Source organism: Trichechus manatus, unplaced genomic scaffold (assembly GCF_000243295.1).
Source record: "Trichechus manatus latirostris isolate Lorelei unplaced genomic scaffold, TriManLat1.0 scaffold00198, whole genome shotgun sequence".
NCBI lineage: Eukaryota > Metazoa > Chordata > Mammalia > Sirenia > Trichechidae > Trichechus > Trichechus manatus.
Window position 1 is genome coordinate 1,764,000 of NW_004444134.1, and position 21,717 is coordinate 1,785,716.

Genomic DNA, 21,717 nt, shown 5'->3' on the forward strand with positions numbered 1-21,717 from the left:
CTTGAATGCCTTTTCTGCATTGATTGATAAGATCATGTGGTTCTTGTCTTTTGTTTTATTTATGTGATGGATTATATTGATTGTTTTTCTAATGTTGAACCATCCCTGCATACCTAGTATAAATCCCACTTGGTCATGGTGACTTATTTTTTTGATATGTTGTTGAATTCTATTGGCTATAATTTTGTTGAGGATTTTTGCATCAATGTTCATGAGGGATATTTGTCTGCAATTTTCTTTTTTTGTGGTGTCTTTACCTTTTTTTGGTATCAGGGTTATGCGGGGCTTCATAGAATGAGTTTGGGAGTATTCCATCCTTTTCTCTGCTCTGAAATACCTTTAGTAGTAGTGGTGTTAACGCTTCTCTGAAAGTTTGGTAGAATTCTCCAATGAAGCCATCCTGCCCAGGGCTTTTCTTGTTGGGAGTTTTTTAATTACCTTTTCAATTTCTTCTTTTTTTATGGGTTTATTTAGTTGTTCTACCTCTGTTTGTGTTAGTTTAGGTAGGTAGTGAGTTTTTAGAAATCTGTCCATTTCCTCTATGTTTTCAAATTTCTTAGAGTACAATTTTTCATAGCATTCTGTTATGATTCTTCTAGTTTCATTTGGGTCTGTTGTGATATCACCCATCTCATTTCTTATATGGGTTATTTGTTTCCGCTCCTGTTTTTCTTTTGTCAGTCTGGTCAATGGTTTATCAATTTTGTTGATCTTTTCAAAGAACCAGCTTTTGGTCCTGTTAACTCTTTCAATTATTTTTCTATTCTCTATTTCTTTTAATTCTGCTCTAATTCTTATTATTTACTTTCTTCTGGTACCTGAAGGCTTCTTTTGCTGCTCTCTTTCTACTTGATCCAGTTGTAGGGTTAATGTTTTGATTTTGGCCCTTTCTTCTTTTTGGATGTGTGCATTTATTGCTATAAACTGACCTCTGAGCACCGCTTTTGCTGTGTCTCAAAGTTCTGGTAAGATGTGTTTTCATTCTCTTTTGATTCTATGAAGTTCTTATTCCATCCTTAATTTCTTCTATAACACAGTAGTTTTTGAGCAAGGTGTTGTTCATTTTCTAAGTGTATGATTTTTTCCCTTGCTTTTTCTGTTGTTGATTTCTAAACTTTTATGGCTTTAGGGTCAGAGAAGATGCTCTGGAATATTTCGATGCTCTGAATTTTGTTAAGGCTTGTTTTATGTCCTAATATGTTGTCTGTTCTGGAGTATGTTCCATGCGCATTGGAAAAGAAACTATACTTGGCTGCTGTTGGGTGGAGTGTTTGGTATATGTCTATGAGATCAAGTTGGTTGACTGTAGCATTTAGCTCTTCCATGTCTTTGTTAAGCTTCTTTCTGGATGTTCTGTCCTTCACCGAAAGTGGCGTGTTGAAGTTTCCTACCACTGTTGTGGAGCTATGTCTCTTTTAAGTGGTGTTAGAGTTTGTTTTATGTATTTTGGAGCCCTGTTGTTGGGTGGGTATTTATTATAGTTATGTCCTCCTGGTTTATTGACCCTTTAATCATTATATAGTGTCCTTCCTTATCCTTCGTGGCAAGTTTTACTTTAAACTCTATTTTGTCAGAGATTAATATTGCCACTCCTGCTCTTTTTTGAGTGTTGTTTGCTCGATATATTTTTTCCATCCTTTGAGTTTTAGCTTGTGTCTTTAAGTGTAAGGTGTGTCTCTTGTAGGCAGCATGTAGATGGATCGTGTTTTTTTAATCCATTCTGCCACTCTCTGTCTCTTTATTGGTGCATTTAGTCCATATACACTCAGCGTAATTATTGATAGGTATGAGTTTAGTGCTGTCATTTTGATTTTTTTTTGTGTGTGTGTTGTTCAGTTTCTTTGTTCCACTTAATTTTCTGTGCTGAGTCATTTTCCTTTATATATTTTCTTTTCCTCATTTTCATTGTTGCTGATTTTGTGTTTGCTGAGTCTTTATATTTTCCTAGTTTTTTATTTTGACTTGTAGGGTTGTTAATTTCCTTTGTGGTTACCTTAATATTTACCCCAATTTTTCTAAGTTTATACCAGTCTTTTATTTCTTCATATCACCTTGACTTCTTCTCCATATGAAAAAACTATGTCTACATTTTTTAAGCCCCTCTTTTTTGTTTTAATGTTTTCATCTTTTACATATTGACATCTGTTTCCCTATTTTCAGTGTTTTAGCTTTGATTTACTTTTGTGACTTCCCTGTCTGGGTTGATATCTAGTTGCTCTGTCCTATGTTCTAGTCTTGGGTTGTTATCTGATGTTACTGATTTTCTAACCAGAGGACTCCCTTTAGTATTTCTTGTAATTTTGGTTTGGTTTTTACAAATTCCCTAAACTTCTGTTCATGTGGAAATGCCCTAATTTTGCCACCATATTTCAGAGACAGTTTTGCTGGATATGTCATTCTTGACTGGCAGTTTTTTTTCCTTCAAGGCTTTATAGATGTCATCCCATTGCCTTCTTGCCTGCATGGTTTCTGCTGAGTAGTCCGAGCTTATTCTTATTGACTCTCCTTTGTAGATGACTTTTCATTTATCCCAAGCTGCTCTTAAAATTCTCTCTTTATCTTTCGTTTTGGCAAGTTTGATTAAATATGTCTTGGTGACTTTCTTCTGGGAGCTACCTTATGTGGCATTCAATGAGCATCTTGGATAGATATCTTGTCATCTTTCACGGTATCAGGGAAGTTTTACACCAACAAATCTTCAACAATTCTCTCTGTATTTTCTGTTTTCCCCTGCCCTGGTCTGGTACTCCAATCATTCGTAGGTTATTCCTCCTGATAGAGTCCCACATAATTCTTAGGGTTTCTTCATTTTTTAAAATCCTTTTATCTGAGTTTTCCTCAAATAAGTTGGTGTCAAGTGCTTTATCTTCAATCTCACTAATTCTGACTTCCATTGCCTCTATTCTGCTCCTATGACCTTCTATTGAGTTGTCTAATTGTGAAATTTTATTGTTAATCTTCTGGATTTCTGATTGCTGTCTCTCTGTGGATTCTTACAGCGTGTTTAATTTTTCATATGCTCTTCTCTATTCTTTTAATTTCCTCTATTGTGTATTCTGTGTTTTGCTTCATTTCCTTTGCAATTTCTTTAAGAGTTCTGTACACTAATCTTTTGTATTCTGCCTTTTGTAATTCCAAGAAATTTTCCTCCTCTAGAAAGTTTCTATGTTCTTTATTTTGGGGGCTTGCTGAAGCCATCATGGATTGCCTTTTTATGTGATTTGATATTGACTGTTGTCTCCAAGTCATCAATAAGTTATTATATTTATTTATTTTTATGTTTGTTTCCTGTGTCCTCGCTTCTTGTTTTGTTTTGATATGCCCAAATAGGCTGCTCGTGTGAGCTAGTTTGATTATTGGCACCTTTGAAGCTCTAATGTCCTGGCACCAGGTGGTTAGATCTGTTACTAGGTATGTGAGCTCAGGAGTCCGCCCATTCCTCCTGTATGGATTCAGCTCAGGTGCCCAAGTAGATAGCCACCAAGTGTGTGGTGTAGGCTCTGACCTTTAGTCCTAGACAGGCATGGGTGATTTGTATAGTCACAGGCATCTGGCTGCAGCAGGGGGACACACTCTGAGCAAGGCAGGGGTCTGACAGCTGCCCTCGAGTGTCCAGGAGGACAGTGTGCCCCTGTTCTCTAGAGCACATAGGTGGGTGGGTTTTGGAGCTAGACTATGAGTAGCTAAGGCTGTTGGCTGTAAGGACTGGGGGTCTCCTCTTATTCATGGGCCCCTATTGCAGGTGGCTAGGTGGCATGGGTGGAATCACAAGTCTTCAGTCCCCTGATATGGGTAGATGAAGACCCTGCTTACTGGGCAAAGCAGTGTCAGATGGCAAGAACCTGCCACTTCACAGCTGAAACAGTTGATGTTAGACTTCCAGTATATACCCTGTTGTACTATGGTAATGAAGGCCTATGCTGTGAAATGGGCCCACACAAGTCTATGGGGGGGAAAGGCACTCAAAGCCCGTGGATCCTTTATGCCTGTGCCTAGGCAAAGGAGCTGTGCCTACCCTGGGTTTCTCACTTAGGGGAGTTGGCAGTTTATTTTTTCCGTTTTGTTAATTTGTTCACTCTCCAAGGCAGGGAGAATGGCTCCAGGTGTGTGATGGGTCCTACTTCTGGCCCAGGGGACTTGGCAATTGCTGAAGCCAGTCCAGGACCCAGTGCAGAGCAGGTAGCAGGGAGGTAAATGGGAGAGAGGTTTTTCCCTAAGGGAGGTGTTTTTGGTCTGCACAGTAGGCTGTTCGCAAGTACTTATCTTCACCAATCCAGGGCTGCTACTCACTGGTTCTGGGTGGCCATGTAGACTCTCTGGTGCTGGGTGTCTCCCTGTGCAGAAAACCCACCTCCCAACGACCACTGCTTGCCTGCCTCACCACTCACTCTGAGCTGATCAGGCCTGAAGGGCTCAGGCTCTTGCCGGGTTAGGACTGGCAACTCCTCGCTGCTTCTGAACAATCTCTTCCTCCCCCTGCCACTCAGTCCAGTTCCTCAACTCTGCATTTGATGGTCAGGGCTCCCAGATTGCCATATATAATCGATTCACTTGTTTTTTCAGGTCTTTGTTGTAACAGGGTCCACCGGAAGCATCTGACTACTCTGCCATATTGGCATCACCTCCTGCAACTCTTTGGAATGATCTTCAGCAAAATTTTACTTGCATGTGGTATTAATGATAGTGTTCAATAATTTCCAAATATGGTTGGAACACCTTTTTTGGGAAGAGGCATAAATATGTATCTCCTCCATTCAGTTGGCCAGGTAGCTAGCTTCCAAATTTCCTGGCATAGACGAGTGTGTACTTCCAGCATTGCATCCATTTTTGAAAAATCTCAATTGGTATTCTGTCAATTCCTGAGCCTTTCTTTTCATCAGTGTCTTCAGTGCAGCTTGGACTTCTTCCTACCAGTAATGGACTATAGCTAATGTAATTTAAAAAAAAAATTACTGGAAGGTTATTAGGTAGGTATAGAATCATACTACCACTCCTTTGTCAGTTTGTCATACTGTGGTGACTTGCAGTTTGTAGCTGTGATGCTGGAAGCTCTGCGGCCTGTACTTCAAATACCAGCAGGGTCACTCAGGTTGGAAAAGTTTCAGCAGAGCTTCAAGACTAAGAAATACTAGGAAGAAGGACCTGGCAGTCTACTTCTGAAAAAACTGGCCAGTGAAAATCTTTTGAATAGCAAAAATATTGTCGGATATAGTGCTGCAAGATGAGCCCCTCAGGTTGGAAGGCACTCAAAATATGACTGAGGAAGAGCCTCCTCCTCAAAATAGAGTAGATTTTAATGACATGGATGGAGTAAAGTTTTTGGAAGCTTTATCTGCTGACGTGGCATGACTCAAAATGAGAAGAAACAGCTGCAAACATCCATTAATAATTGGAATGTAGAATGTACGAAGTATGAATCTAGGAAAATTGGAAGTCATCAAAAATGAAATGGAATGCATAAAGATTGACATCCTAGGCATTAATCAGCTGAAATGGACTGATATTGACCATTTTGAATCAGACAATCATATGCTCTACTGTGCCAGAAATGACAAATTGAAGAGGAATGGTGTCGCATTCATTGTCAAAAAGAACACTTCAAGATCTATGCTGAAGTACAAAGTTGTCAATGATAGGCTAATATCCAGATGCCTACAAGGAAGACAAGTTAATACAACAATTATTCAAATTTAAGCACCAATCTCTAAGACCAAAGATGAAGAAATATAAGATTTTTACCAATTTCTGCAGTCTGAAGGAGCCCTGGTGGTGCAGTGGTTAAGAGCTCAGCTGCTAATCAAAAGGTTGGCAGTTTGTATCCACCAGTAGCTCCTTGGAAACCCTATGGGGCAGTTCTTCTCTGTCCTATAGGGTCACTATGAGTTAGAATCAACTCAACGGCAACAAGATTGGTTTTTTTTTTTTTTTTGCAGTCTGATATTGATCAAATATGCAATCAAGATGCGTTGATAGTTACTGTTGATTGGAATGCAAAAGCTGGAAACAAAGAAGAAGGATTAGTAGTTGGAAAATATGGCCTTGGTGATAGAAGTGACACCCGAGATTACATGATAGAATTTTGCAAGACCAACAAACTCTTCATTACAAACACCTTTTTCAGCAACACAAATGACAACTATACACATGGACCTCACCAGATGGAATACACAGGAATCAAATAGACTCTATCTGTGGAAAGAGATGCCGGAGCTTAATATCATCATCCAGAACAAGGTCAGGGGCCAACTGCTGAAGAGAGTATCAATTGCTCCTATGCAAATTCAAATTGAAGCTGAAGAAAATCAGAGCAAATACACCAGAGCCAAAATATGACCTCGAGTCTATCCCATCTGAATTTAAAGACCATCTCAGGAATAGATTTGATGCATTGAACGCTAACAACCAAACACCAGACGAGTTATGGAATGACATCAAGGACATCATACATGAAGAAAGCAAGAGGTCATTAAAAAGACAGGAAAGAAATAAAAGACCAAAATGGATGTCAGAAGAGACTCTGAAACTTGCTCTTGAACATAGAGTAGCTAAAGTGAATGGAAGAAATGATGAAGTAAAAGAGCTAAACAGAATATTTCAAAGGGTGGCTCAAGAAAACAAAGAAAAGTACTATAATGAAATGTACAAAGACCTGGAGTAAGAAAATCAAAAGCCAAGAACACTCTTGGCATTTCTCAAGCTGAAAGAACGGAAGAAAAAATTCAAGCCTCGAGTTGCAATATTGAACGATTCTATGGGGGAAAATATTGAATGACACAGGAAGCATCAAAAGAAGATGGAAGGAATACATAGAGTCAGTATACCAAAAAGAATTGGTCAACATTCAGCTATTTCAGGACACAGAATATGATCAGGAACCGATGGTACTGAAAGAAAAAGTCCAAGCTGTATTGAAGACATTGGGGAAAAACAAGGCTCCCAGAATGGATGTAATACCATTTGAGACGTTTCAACAAACAGATGCAGCAATGGAGGTGCTGTCTCATCTGTGTCAAGAAATTTGGAAGACAGCTACCTGGTCAACTGACTGGAAGAGATCCGCGTTTGTGCCCATTCCAAAGAAAGGTGGTCAAACAGAATGTGGAAATTATTGAACAATATCATTAATATCATATGCAGGTAAAATTTTTCTGAAGATAATTCAAAAATGGTTGCAGCAATACATCAACAGGGAACTTCCAGAAAGTCAAGCCAGATTCAAAAGAGGACGTGGAATCAGGGATATCATTGCTGATGTGAGATGGACCTTGGCTGAAAGCAGAGAATACCATAAAGATGTTTACCTGTGTTTTATTGATTATTCAGAGGCATTTGACTGTGTGGATCATAACAAATTATGGATAACATTGAGAAGAATGGGAATTCCAGAACACTTAATTGTGCTTGTGAGCAACCTGTAGTTAGACCAAGAGGCAGTTGTTTGAAGAAAATAAGGGTATACCATATGGTTTAAAATCAGGAAAGGTATGTGTCAGATTTGTATCCTTTTACCATACTTACTTAATCTGTAAACTGAGCAAATAATCCATATAGGTGGGCTATATGAAGAAAAACAGGGCATCAGGATTGGAGGAAGATTCATTAACAACCAGTGATATGCAGATGATATAAACTTGCTTGCTGAAAGTGAAGAGGACTTGAAGCAGTTACTGACGAAGATCAAAGACCATAGGCTTCAGTACGGATTGCACCTCAACATAAAAAAAGCAAAAGTTGTCACAACTGATCCAATAAACAACATCATGTTAAACAGAAAAAAGATTGAAGTTGTGAAGGATTTCATTTTACTTGGATCCGCAATCAACGCACATGGAAGCAGCAGTCAAGAAGTCAAATGACATATTGCACTGGGAAAATCTGCTGCAAAAGACCACTTTCAAGTGTTAAAAAGCAAAGATGTCACTTTGAGGACTAAGGTGTGCCTGGCCCAAGCCATGGTGTTTTCAATTGCCTCATATGCATGCAAAAGCTGGACAATGAATAAGGAAGACTGAAGAATTGATGTCTTTGAATCTTGGTGTTGGCAAAGAATATTGAATACAGTATGGACTGCCAGAAGAACAAACAAATCTGTCTTGGAAGAAGTACAGACAGAATGCTCCTCAGAAGCAAGGACGGTGAGACTTTGTCTCATGTACTTTGGACATGTTATCAGGAGGGACCAGTCCCTGGGGAAGGACATCATGCTTGGTAAAGTAGAGGGTCAGTGAAAAAGAAGAAGACCCTCAATGAGATGGACTGACACAGTGGCTGCAATAATGGGCTCAAGCATAAGAGCAATGGTGAGGATGGTGCAGGGCTGGGCAATGTTTTGTTCTGTTGTACATAGGGTTATGAATGGGAACTGACTTGAGGGCACCTAATAACAACCACCACCATAGAATCATCAGCAAGGCCAAAAACTAGGCTTTTGAAATAGGCAGAAGCAGGGTAAGATGGGCAGCTAAGGACATGGCCAAGGTCCCATCGATGGAAGCAAATGCAGTGAAACCTGTGAGAGCTGGAAATTGAGGAGAGCACCCTGTTTTCTGAAAAACTTCTCTCGAAAGTTTTCAGCCTTTGACAGGGTGCAGTCTTACCACTTTTCTCTCTCTCCTTTTAGTGAAAAATACTTGAGTTTTCCTTCTCTGATAAGTTTGCACTTTACACAGGTTCCACCTTTCACAGGTTTTATTGTACTCATCTCCACCATGAGTCCATAGCTAGCACATGAGTAACCTGAACTGCCTCTGCATCTTGCTCCTTCCCTTCCATATTCCTAGGTGACCAAGCTTTGCCCACACTTCACATACAGGGACAGGCTGTGGCAATGGCTAGCCCCTTCAGGGTTCTACAGATGGAGGCAGCACCCTGTCTCCTACTAAGAATCACACACTGGGGTATTCCTCCCTCTTTCTATAGGAAGGGAGTTCAGATGCTGGCCAGCAAGGCACTGCATCAGCAGCAATAACAAAACCTTGGGATTATCCACTGCAAAGACAACTAAGAGGGCGATGTGTGTGTGTGTGTGACTCAGGAGAGGGTAACAGGCATAATGATGGGGGCTCGTACAGGGAGAAGGGAGAGCCAAATGAAAGTGGAAAAGGAAACAGAAGTTGGAGATCAAGACTACTATGAGAGAGACTAACTTTATCACTATCCCACAATTTCCATGGACCATGTGTGGTTATTTTTCCCTATCAGTGGTTGATAACTTCCAAAGCTATAAAAAGCCTGTGCCCTGAGTATGAGGAGCTGAGATCCCATGGAAGCCTCTCACAGCACTGTTGGCACACCTTCGAGGGACCGGAACACCAGAAACTGCACATCTGCTCCCAGGACAGGTACAGAGGCTCCGGTTACTACTGCAAGTGGAAGTAAAACCAAAGCAGACAGGTTTCCAGAAATTAAAGCTCCAATTTACATCCTCTTCTGGATACCACTTCATATACATCAACTCTTTTCCACTTTTAAAGTCGGTTGCAGTTGAAAGTCACGTGAATGAATCCATCAGAGGTTATCCGTGTTATGGCCTGACGTGAATGAGGGTTAGGCAGTTGTAGCTGATTCATTGCAATTTTAGAGCTGTTTTGTGTTATTTAACTTTTATGCATGCTTTTGTAATACATATTTTTGAAAGTTATCCAATGACAACCCATTTACTGAACCAATTTTACCCACTTTGTGTCAAATTGTCAGAAGCTGACCAATGATGAAAATGCATAATTAATCACAACGTCTCTTCCAAATATTGTAATCAGAAACAAAACACCATGGTTGCTAGCCACCAGCAGGTATTATAGGAAAGGTAGGCCTTGAGAAGCCACATGGAGCATCCAGCCTCATCCAAAGGTTGTGAGACAGGATGGAAACTAGTCCAGTGTCTTGATGCTACCCTGGGGCAGCTATAATTGTTATTATCACCATTGCTTCATCCTCTGTACCATACATTCCGTCTATAGGAAATAAAAGCCATCTGATAGAAATTCCTCTGAAGAATTCCAAATGAAGTCCAATAATTTGAGAAGAGGGTGACTTAAGTTCAAAAGAGAAGGTGCTAGCTCCTTCCCCATGACCTTCCTGCCCAAAGCCTGGGCTACTGTGGCCCACCAGTTCCCTGCCTGTTCACGAAACACACGCCTCATCCCTCCCTCTCAGCCTAACAGTCAGCACAGTGGGAAAACAGGCTCCCCAAGTGAGCCTGATCTGGCTCAGGAATCCCAGCATTCTACTTAAATGAAAGAAGGTACTGTTGAAAACTAGCTGCATAGGACAGACAGACAAAGATGCCAACAGTGTCATAGCTTGAAATTTTCACATCTCAGGAGGAAACTCCACGGTGACAGAAAAGGGGGCAGGCCCGCCAAGAGGGCATGTGAGAGCGGACTCAGGGCTGACACCAGAGGCTGCCTTATTCCAATCTCAAAGTGAAATGCTCCTCTAGACCACAGTAGATCACTCCAGTGTTGCTGAGCTCTCTGGGGAAAGAGCACCTGTGGGAAACTCAAGCTCAGACCTATGGGGATGGACAAGAAGGTGCTGCTCTAGGCCTTTTCCCTTAGCTCCTCAAGGTATATATGCAGCTCAGGGCACTGGCTGGGAGGCTCAGTTTCCTTGTTCTTTTTTCCTTATCTCTTATTTCAAAATATGATTCCTTGCTAAGATCCCTGACCCAAAAGGCCAGGAGTTGAGATTACTATTCCTTCCCAACTTTAAATGAAGCTGTGCTCCAGTGCTGTGATTCCTCTGGCTCTTTATAACTGCAAAAGAGTAGCAGGCACAGACCCCCTTCAGTGCTGGGGTCTCTGCCAGCAAGCTACTGATGCCTTGGGTCTGTAGGGTTACTCCAGCATCAGGGTTTTCAATACTGGACTCTGGCTGGTGCTGTGAAGAACAGAAATGTTACCTCCTTGGGGTTTGGGGTGTAGCCTGAGCTCAAAAGACTCTCTCTTTGTTTTGCAGTCACTAAGATTCCCTAGAAGAGGGGCAATTGCTTGGGCCAGTCTGGCTGTCGGGCTGTCAATCACTTACGTTCAGCCGTTGGGCAGTCGCCAAGTGCAAACCAGGTGTGGCCGGTGTGAATGGGCCTTGACAGAGACAAGTGGCAGCACAACTTTGCTCAGGAGCCCCAGAGAGCTTTACAGCCCCATGGCCTCACCTATGGGAGGCCACTTTTCCAATGGTACTGAATTTAAATCACTTTTTCTTTAGACTCATGTTGAAACCCTTTCTGTATGGGCTCTGAGCCTGCTGGGGTGTGTGAAGCAATGTTTGGCCTGGCTCTCTCATATCATTTTCATCAGAGCTGACAGCATCATGGTTTCTGGAAGGAAGGACCTTCTGGGTGGTGTGGTTGTATCAGAAACATAGGAGGACCAGGCCTCCACCTCACCAGCACAGGATTTTATGTCTCAACAAAGGACATCCTTATCATATCACTGCAAGTCCTTTTCTGCTAGTTCTGTGGCCCTCAGCCTGGCTATTCTGACAGAGACAGACCTAGGAACAGGGATATCTTTTTTATGTTCTTTTTTTTAAAATTTTCTTATTGTACTTTAAGTGAAACTTTACAATTCAGGTTAGTTTCTCATACAAAAATTTATACATACATCGTTATGTGACCCTAATTGCTCTCCCTATACTGTGACAGCATATTCCTCCTTTCCACCTTATTTCCCATGTCCATTCAACTGGCTCCTGACTCTCTCTGCCTTCTCATTTCACCTCCAGACAGGAGCTGCCCATTTAGTCTTATGTGTCTACTTGAGCTAAGAAGCACACTCTTCACAAGTATCATTTTATGTCCCACAGTCCGGTCTAATCTTGGTCTGAAGAGTTGGCCTAGGGAATGGTTTTAGTTCTGGGTTGACAAGAGAGTCTGGGGGCCATGGTCTCTGGGGTTCCTCCAGTCTCAGTCAGACCATTAAGTCTGGTCTTTTTACTAGAATTTGAGTTCTGCACCCCACTTTTCTCCTGCTCCATCAGGGACTCTCTGTTGTGTTCCCTGTCAGGGCGGTCATTGGTGGTAGCCAGGCACCATCTAGTTCTTCTGGTCTCAGGCTGATGCACTCTCTGGTTTATGTGGCCCTTTCTGTCTCTTGGGCTACTACTTCCCTTGCGACTTTGGTGGAACAGGGTATCTTTAACAGGAGGGAAAACATATAAGCACTGGACAGACTAGGCTTTAGCCTGGGCTGAAGAACTCACATTTAGTCGTAAAGCTACTTCAATGAAGAAAAACCTGATAATAGGTCACCAAATTAGTAAGTCAGAGAATAATTTTTGCAAGAACCTAGTGACCAAAAGTTCTAAAGCATATGAAGTGCTGCTGCGATGAAGAAGCAACGCCTACAGCTACTGTCCTCAGGGGGCTTACTGCCTCACATCCGAATCACCTAAGAAACACTGTGCAGTATTCCCTAGGGGCCAGGAGGAGTGACACAGACCAAGTCACTCTTGAAAGGGGCACGCGAGCTGGCTAAGGCCTTGAAATAGACTTTGTGGGAGAGGGGAGCAGAGTCTAAGGGGGTTGGGTTTGGATATTTGGGGACAAATAGGTTCATCCCAGGTCTGGACAGGAGCCATCTTTGGTAGGAATGTCTTCTAGAAGGAAGAATATATTAAAGTTCTGAGTGACCCCCTTCTCACTGACTGACCCGGCAAGACAACTGACTACCACCCACCTCCAATCGTTCCTTTCCCTGCCCCAGGGATCAGTCTCTGTCTCTCTCTCTCTGTCACTTGGTGGTGTTCCCAGTCACTTGGCATGTCTGTCCTGTGGGCTGCCGTGATCCAACAGCCCTTCTTCTGGCTCACTGCATTAGTCATAGAGCACAGAGCATGCCCCAGAAGAGCAGAGACCACAAACGGGCTTGTTCCCAGCTCTGCCACGCAAGCACAGCTCTCGACACTAAACAAACTTGGGGAATGTTCACAGTGCAGCTGTTATGTATATGAAGCTACAGCCTCCAGGCTGGAATAGTCACAGGCTCAGAGAAGACTGCAGTTTTTACTTAAAGCTGTCTATTTTCAGTGCTGACTTAGATTCATGAGAGGTGTGCGTGTGCGTGTGTGCGTGCTTGACATTTTAGGGACTTAGGAGAATTGCCTAGGCTCTAAAATATTCTCTGCCTCATCCCAAAAAACACTCAGACCTCTACAATTAGGGTTCATCTTTTGGGCTTAAAAATTAAAGGTGGGGTGGGGGCTGGGGAGTAATGAGGGCCTGTTTCCTACTAAAATGCAAATATCCATCTGTTTCATTAGACATTTCTTTCTCAGAATTGAAGTGCCCCTTATCTTTTACTGAAAGCTGGTTTTGACTGGAGTATCAATTTGTCCAACCTGCACACTTTGTGCATCAGGAAATTGAGCTCCCTACAGGGGCAGTGACTAGTCCATACCAGCCAGTGTAAGAAGAGAAATCAGGCCCTTGACACCCAGCCGGTACGCCAAGACAGCATGTTGCAACTCATCTTCAGAAACTACCATTTCCCAGGTCACATGGTCAAATTAAATCAGCTCTGCCACCCTGATTTTCAAATCCCAGGAAATGTCCTCCTGAAACTCAGTCAGGAAGTGAGATGGCTAGGTCGTAGAGTTCCCCTGCATTTAAGGGACTACTAGGTTGGAAGCCTGTCCCAGTGGAATAATCCGACATAACAGGAGGACCGGAGCACAGAACACAGACCTCTAACAATTTTATACTGTCGATACAAATATGCCAGTTACTGTTTTAAGTAAGATCACTGCAGTATTGAGGGGAGAGCGCTCAGAATACCCACCACACTGACTCCCAAACTAGATTCCTCTGCCCTCTATTTGGTATTTTCCAGGGTCTGCGAGAAGACCATTGCTTTGAGGTCATTTTGTCTTATTTTATCCCAGTAGAATTCTTTTGGACAAGCTTCGCTCTCACTCTTTTTCTCCTCTCTTATACGTAGAGAAGTGAGAAATCACTGAAATATAAGCTCCGTAAGAGCCAGTACCTCGCCTGACTTATTCTGTATTTCATCCCCACCAAGAACACAGTGCCTGGCATACAGTAAGTCTCTAATAAATAATTATTGGATGGATGGATGGATGGATGGATGGACATAAGTATGAGTAAAGAAAACATGTGACATTTGTTATACACAGTATCAAAAATTCCAGCATGATCCTTGGGTCTGTTATAGGGTTTTAAACGTGTCTGTCAGTTGGTCACACTGTGGTGGATCATAATAAATTATGGATAACATTTAGAAAAATGGGAGTTCCAGAATCCTTAATTATGCTGTACATAGACCAAGAGGTAGTTGTTCCAAAAAGCAAGGAGATACTGTGTGGTTTAAAGTCAAGAAAAGTATGCTTCAGCATATCCTTTCACTATACTTATTCAATCCGTATGCTGAGCAAATAATCCAAAAATCTGGACTATATGAAAAAGAACTTGGCATGAGGATTGGAGGAAGACTCATTAACAAGCTGTGATATGCAGATGACACAACCCTGCTTGCTGAAAGTGCAGAGGCCTTGAAACACTTACTGATGAAGATCAAACACCACAGCCTTTAGTATGGATTGCACTTCAACATAAAAAAAACAAAAATCCTCACAACTGGACCAATAAGCAACATCATGATAAATGGAGAAAAGATTGAAGTTGTCAAGGATTTCATTTTACTTGGATCCACAGTCAATGGCCATGGAAGCAGAAGTCAAGAAATTAAAAGACGCATTGCATTGGGCAAATCTGCTGCAAAATACCTTTTTAAAGTGTTCAAAAGCAAAGATGTCACTTTGAGACTAAGGTGTGCCTGACCCAAGCCATGGTGTTTTCAATCACCTCATATGCATGCAAAAGCTAGACAATGTATAAGGAAGACTGAAGAAGAATTGATGCCTTTGAATATTGAATGTACCACGGATTGCCAGAAGAATCAAAAAATCTGTCTTGGAAGAAGTACAGCCAGAATGCTCATTAGAAGCAAGGATAGTGAGACTTCGTCGCACATACGTTGGACATGTTATGAGGAGGGAACAGTCCCTGGGGAAGGACATCATGGTTGGTAAAATAGAGAGTCAACGAAGAAGAGGAAGACCTTCAATGAGATGGACTGACACAGTGGCTGCAACAATGGTCTCTAACATAGTAACGATTGTGAGGATGGCCCAGGACCAGGCAGTGTTTCATGCTGCTGTACATAGGGTCGCTATAAGTTGAAGCCAACTTGACAGCACCTAACAAAAACAACAACATAGGATTTTGACAGCCCACAGAAAAGACATAATCTATAAACAATCATGCATAGAAATAGATTCCTCAGATAGGACTATCCTAAAATCTGATAGTGCAAAAGAGTAGAAAGGACTTCTAGCTTTAGTAATGGAAAAGTAGTTCCTATGGGACCAATCTTGCCACAAAGAACAACTATAAGCACTGATTAAAATATAAAAAAACAATGACCTAAGGCAGCGGAAAAGAGGACATTGGTGGGTCAGTGGTAGAATTCTCTCCTTCCATGCAGGGTTCAATCTCTAGCCAATGCATCTCATGCACAGACAACACCCGTGTGTCAGCGGAGGCTTGCATCTTACTGTGATGCTAAGCAGGTTTCAGGGGAGTTTCTAGACTAAGACAGACTAGGAAAAAAGGCCTGGCAATCTACTTTCAAAAATCAGCCAAAGAAAACTATAGGTCACAACAGTCTGATCTGCAATCAATCATAGGGATGGCGAAGGACTGGGCAGTATTTTGTTCTGTTGTGCATGGGGTCACCATGAGTTGGGGAACAACTCCATGGCAGCCAATGTCAAAAACAACAAAGCAGTGGAGAGCAGCAAAAGAAAGCAGAAGTGGGAGAAGTCCACACTTCACCTAGGGGGAGATAGTGTTTGGGGTTTCTGTGGGCTGGTGGATTTGAATTGCTGACCTTTTGGCTAGCAGCCAAGCTCTTAAACACTACTCCACTAGGGCTCCTTATAGGGTCTAGCTGTTCCTAAATTGTTATTTTAATTTAATATGAAATAATTTTTTAAGTATTTTTAACTCTGAAACAAAAGTTTGAATCTGAAATATTGTTGAACTTAAAAACATGGTATAGATCTGTAAGCAAGGAAAGCATACATTCAGGAAGGTATCAAAGAAAACATCTTGCTTTCCTTTAGCTTTCACTTTATCCCACAAGATAATAGAATAAGCCCTGAAACTTCACAGTGATTTTCTCTTTCCAAAAGGAAGATCTTAAATTTTCAACAGATGAAGCCAGATCAATTTAATATTTAGGCATATTTCTTCATGTCCTTGACATAACAAGAATGTGAGATGTCACTCCAACCACTTGGGTTTGGGTGCCACAAACAAGCTCCATTGTCTCTTCACTGCTCTTCTCAGGTTGATGGGTGTGTATGGCCTTTGAATCCACCTATGTTTCCCAGGGCATATGCTGCCCAGGTCACCTAGAAAGTATAAAATTGCAAAATCACATGTGTTCTTTGGGCATTAAGGATTTGAAGAGGTATGTTTAGCTAAGCAAACAACAACCAGTATACAGCTCTCCATACATTTCTCCAGAACAAAGAGACCAAGAGGCTTACTGAAGGGCTTCATTCTCAGTTGTTTGATCTGTTCCAGCAGACCAGAAACTAGCCTTTCAACTGCAGCCAATTACACAGATTCGTGGGGCCAACAGCACAGGCAGTGGAGTGTGGCCCAGGCTCATGAGAATCCGTCCACAGTGAAATATTATGCTAAATCCTTACTGCCAACTTCGGTACCACTTTTTAAGGCTCCATACAGAGAATATGAAAACTAGTTTTTCTACCTTTCACTACGTATCTCCATTATTATCAACATCATTATCAGGAGGAATATTAAAAACATACTGTGTTTGGAAAAAGGTGCATGCTGCCAACTGGACTGCACAAGGTGAGGTTTTAGTTATCTACTGCTGTCAGTGTTTCATTGACTTTGGCAGGGAAGCGTCAGCACGTCAGCTGAGACTTGGGATCTTTTTCAGTGTTACTGCCAGTGCCAACTCATAGTAAACGAGGCACTAGCTTCTGCATTGTAATGAGCCCATTAGAGCTGTCAGGCACCAGTGCGCAGCCTCAGGTTCACCGAGCATGGTCAGGGTACTGTCAGTGAGTGGCCACATGGTCAGAGGGGAGGGCACTGCTGCCTTCCTGGGCTTTTACAACATGGAGTATTTAGAAATCAAATAGGCAAAGATGCATATAGAGTTTGAGGAAAGGATCTGAACTAAAATTAGAAATATTTGTGGCTTGGCACAAAACCTTAAATTGTTGTAAAAAACAGGACATTAAAAAAAAAAAAAAAGAAACTGTACAGCTTGGCATAATTGAACTCTCCCTCTTGTTTGAAACATGTAGCATGCAATAAGAAATGCCAGAATTCCGCCCCTGCTAGGCCCCACATGTTGGCAATGTGCCCACCTGCTTTGAAATGGAGTTTATTGAAATTGCCACACAAATACTTGAAGGTTTTGAAAAGTGATTAATGTGTTTCAACCCGCATGCATACACTTAAAAAAAGACAACAAGGTCTGTCACATCACAGACACAAATGTGCCTTGAGATGTGGGCATGGACTGGGTCTGTGCTGAAGTTTACAAATAGGCTCCAACGGCACTTCTGTTGGATGAACACAAAGCAACACAGAACCTGGCTGAGCCAGACACTAAGCTCTGTAACATAATGTGGCCTTTCGCAATTTTCATAAACAATATGCCTTGCTGTATTACAGTGAATGGAATTTTTTAAAAGAGACTGCTTTTTTGTAAAATCAAGTAAATTACAAAAATCCCACACAGTGATGTTCTCCCAATCCCAGCATCAGGAATTCTTTTCTTGTTTGGTGTGATCCATTCTCTTCTGACTCATAGTGACCCTATGTACAATAGAACGAAACATTGCCTGGTCCTGCATTATTCCCACAATCGTTATGCTTGAGATCACTGTTGCAGCCACTGTGTCAATCCATCTCATTAAGGGTCTTCCTCATTTTCACTGACACTCTACTAAACATGATGTCCTTCCAAAGGTACTGGACCCTGCTGATAATATGTCCAAAGTATGTGAGATGAAGTCTCACCATTCTCCCTTCTAAGGTGCATTCTGGCTGTTCTTCTTCCAAGACAGATTTGTTCATTCTTCTCGTAGTCCATGGCATATTCAATATTCTTCACCAACACCATAATTCAAAGGCATCAATTCTTCTTCGGTCTTCCTTATTCATTGTCCAGCTTTCCCATGCATACTGTTGTTGTTGTTGTTGTTAGGTGCCATCCAGTCAGTTCCAATTCATAGTGACCCTACATACAGCAGAACGAAACACTGCCCAGTCCTGCACCATCCTCACAATCGTTATTATGCTTGAGCCCATTGTTGCAGCCACTGTGTCAATCCATCTCGCTGAGGGTCTTCCTCTTTTTCGCTGACCATCTACTTTACCAAGCATGATGTCCTTCTCCAGGGACTGATCCCTCCTGATAACATGTCCAAAGTATGCAAGACGTAGTCTCGCCATCCTTCCCACTAAGGAGCATTCTGGTTGAACTTCTTTCAAGACAGATTTGTTCGTTCTTTTAGCAGTCCATGGTATATTCAACATTCTTCACCAACACCACAATTCAAAGGCGTCAATTCTTCTTTGGTCTTCCTTGTTCATCTCCAGCTTTTGCACGCATACGAGGCAATCGAAAACGTCATGGCTTGGGTCAGGGGCACTTTAGTCTTCAAAGTGACATCTTTGCTTTTGAACACTTTAAAGAGGTCTTTTGCAGCAGATTTGCCCAATCAATGCATCTTTTGATTTCTTCACTGCTGCTTCCATGGCCGTTGATTGTGGATCCAAGTAAAATGAAATCCTTGATAACTTCAATCTTTTCTCCTTTTATCATGATGTTGCTTATTGGTCCAGTTGTGAGGATTTTTGTTTTCTTTATGTTGAAGTGTAATCCATACTAAAGGCTGTGGTCTTTGATCTTTATCAGTAAGTGCTTCGAATTCTCTTCACTTTCAGCAAGCAATGTTCTGTCATCTGCACATCACAAGTTGTTAATGAGTCTTCCTCCAATCTTGATACCACATTCTTCTTCATAGAGTCCAGCTTCTCAGATTATTTGCTCAGCATACAGCCTTGATGCATAACTTCCCTTATTTTAAACCACACAGTATCCCTTTTGTTCTGTTCAAACGACTGTCTCTTGGTCTATGTACAGGTTCCTCATGAGCACAATTAAGTGTTCTAGAATTCTCATTCTTCACAATGTTATCCATAATTTGTTGTGATCTACACAGCGAAATGTCTTTGCATAGTCAATAAAACACAGGTAAACACATTTCTGGTATTCTCTTCTTTCAGCCAAGATCCAACTAACAGCTGCAACGATATCCCTTGGTCTATATCCTCTTCTGAATCTGGCTTGAATTTCTGGTAGTTCCCTGTCAATGAACTGTTGTAACTATTTTTGAATTATCTTCAGCAAAGTTTTACTTGCATGTGATATTAATATTGTTTGATAATTTCCACATTCTGTTGGATCACTTTTGTTTGGAATGGGCAAGAATATGGATCTCTTTCAGTTGGCTGGCCAGGTAGCTGTCTTCCAAATTCCTTGTCATAGATGAGTGAGCACCTCCAGTGCTGCAGCCATTTGTTGAAACAGCTCAATTGGTATTCTGTCAACTCTTGGAGACTTGTTTTTCACTAATACCTTCACTGCAGCTTGAAGATCTTCCTTCAATACTATCAGTTCTTGATCATGTGATACTTCCTGAAATGGTTGAATGTCAACCAATTCTTTTTGGTATAGTGACTCTGTGTATTCCTTCCATCTTCTTTTGATGCTTCCTGTGTCGTTCAATATTTTCCCCATAGAATCCTTCACTATTGCAACTCAAGGCTTGAATTTTTTCTTCATTTCTTTCAGTTTGAGAAATGCTGAGTGTGTTCCTCCCTTTTGGTTTTCTAACTCCGGGTCTTTGCACATTTCATTACAATGCTTTACTTTGTCTTCTCGAGCCGCCCTTTGAAATCTTCTGTTCAGCTCTTTTACTTCATCACTTATTCCATTCACTTTAGCTTCTCTACATTCAAAAGCAAGTTTCAGAGTCTCTTCTGGCATTCATTTTGATCTTTTCTTTCTCTCCTGTCTTTTTAATGACTTTTTGCTTTCTTCATGTATGATGTACTTGATGTCATCCCACACCTTGCCTGGTCTTCAGCCATTAGTATCAGTGTGTCAAATCTATTCTTGAGATAGTCTGCATATTCAGGTGGATATACTCAAGGTTGTACTTTGGCTCTCATGGACTTGTTTTAATTTTCTTCAGCTTCAACTTGTACTTGCATATAGGCAATTGACGGTCTGTTCTGCATTCAGCCCCTGGTCTTATTCTGACTGATGATATTAGCTTCTCCCTTGTCTTTTTCCACGGATGTAGTGAATTTGATTTCTGTGTATTACATCTGGCAAGGTGTACGTGTGAAGTCACTGTTCATGTTGTTGAAAAAAAGGTATTTGTAATGACTAAGTCATTGATCTTGCAAAATTCTACCATGTGATCTCCAGCATCATTTCTATCACCAAGGCCCTATTTTCCAACTACTGATCCTTCTTCTTTGTTTCCAACTTTCACATTCCAATAGCTAGTAATTATCAACAAACCCTGATTGCATGTTCAATCAATTTCAGACTGCAGAAGTTGGCAAAAATCTTCAATTTCTTCATCTTTGGCATTTGTGTAGTGGTTGGTCTGTAAATTTGAATAATAGTCTTATTAACTGGTCTTCCTTGTCGGCGTATGGATATTATCACTGACAGTGTTGTACTTCCGGATAGATCTTGAAATGCCCTTTTTGACGATGATTGCAAAGCCACCCCTCATTGGTCAGTTTGTTGTGCTGCGATGGCTTGCATGTTGCTGTGATGATGAAAGCTATGCCACCAGTATTTCAAATACCAGCAGGGTCACTAATGGTGGACAAGTTTCAGCAGAGCTTCCAGACTAAGACAGACTAGGAAGAAGGACCCGATGATCTACTTCTGAAAAAACTGGCCAGTGAAAACCTTATGAATAGCAGTGGTACACTGTCTGATATAGTGCAGGAAGATGAACCCCTCATGTTGTAAGGCACTCAAAATATGACTGGGGAAGAGCTGCCCCCTCAAAGTAGAGTCGACCTTAATGACGTGGATGGAATAAAGCTTTTGGGGGCCTTCATTTGCCGATGTGGCATGACTCAAAATGAGAAGAAACAGCTGCAAACATCCATTAATGATAGGAATGTGGAATGTATGAAGTATATTGGAAAATTGAAAGTCATCAAAATGAAACGGAATGCATAAAGATTGATACCCTAGGCATTAGTGAGCTGAAATGGACTGGTATTGGGCATTCTGAGTAGGACAATCATATGGTCTGCTATTCCAGGAATGACAAATTGAAGAGGAATGGCATCACATCTGGCATTCTAGTGACACCCAAATGGTCTATTTTAAATCCTAATATCCTTCATTCTTGATATAATCAGAAACTTGAGATTATAGAATTTGTAATATGGGAAAATAATTCTTTGTAAATGATTCCAGACTGGAAGCTTAAGAACTTTTTTTTTTTTTTTTTAATATTTTATTGTACTTCAGGTGAAGGCTTACAGAACAGATAGTTTCTCATGTAACAGTAACACACATGCTGTTTTATGACATTGGTTAA